Consider the following 873-nt stretch of genomic DNA (forward strand, 5'->3'; position numbering starts at 1 on the left):
TGATAGAGGTCATGAGTTTGCCATGTTCTGTCGAAGGAGCCTTGGTGAATTCCTGCAGTGCATCTTGTAGCTGGTACACACTGCTGCTACTGTGTCAGTGATGGAGGGGGTGAATGTTGAAGATGTTGGATGGGTTGCCAATCAAGTGGGCTGCTTTGTCCTGGATGGTGTTGAGCTTTTTGAGCGCTGTTGGAGCTGCACTCATCCAAGCAAGTGGAGAGTATTCCATACTTCCCCTTCTTGCTCTGCCTGGTTCAGAAGTGCTTGGTCCTTCTGATCGAGGCTAAGGCTGAGAGTCTCCCAGTGACTAGCATCATCGGACCTGCAGACATCCAGCGCCATGGCCTCTACCTCGGAACTCGCCTGTATCTACAGCGCACTCGTCCTGCGCAATGGCGAGGTCACCGTGACTGAAGACAAACTCAATGCCCTGATCAAGACAGTTGGTGTAACTATTGAGCCTTTCTGGCCCAGTCTGTTTGCCAAGGCATTGGCTAATGTTGACATCAATTGGCAATGTTGGTGCTGGTGGTACTGGCCCAGCTGCTGCAGTAGCTGTTTCCAGTGCTGCCCCTGTTGCTGCTGAAGAGAAAAAGGAGGAGGAGAAACAGGAGGAATCTGAAGAGTCTGGTGATGACATGGGCTTTGGTCTCTTTGATTAAATGTACCATGCAAGATGATTGTTACAATTAAAAATATAAAAATTGGATATAAAAAAAAATCACACTCCTGACTTGTGCCTTGTCGGTTGTGGATAGGTTTTGGAGAGTCAGGAGGTGAATTACTCCTCTCACCTGCTCTTGCAGCCACAGTATTTATGTAGCTGGTTAATAGTATCACCCAGAGTTTAATACTGAGGGATTCAATGATAGT

At 47.8% G+C, this 873-nt stretch overlaps 1 pseudogene; it reads left to right on the forward strand.

Annotated features, from left to right (window-relative positions):
• The first annotated feature begins 340 nt into the window (after positions 1 to 340).
• Positions 341 to 662, forward strand: LOC121288616 (annotated as a pseudogene).
• The last annotated feature ends 211 nt before the right edge of the window (positions 663 to 873 follow it).

This window comes from Carcharodon carcharias, chromosome 15 (assembly GCF_017639515.1).
Source record: "Carcharodon carcharias isolate sCarCar2 chromosome 15, sCarCar2.pri, whole genome shotgun sequence".
Classification (NCBI taxonomy): domain Eukaryota; kingdom Metazoa; phylum Chordata; class Chondrichthyes; order Lamniformes; family Lamnidae; genus Carcharodon; species Carcharodon carcharias.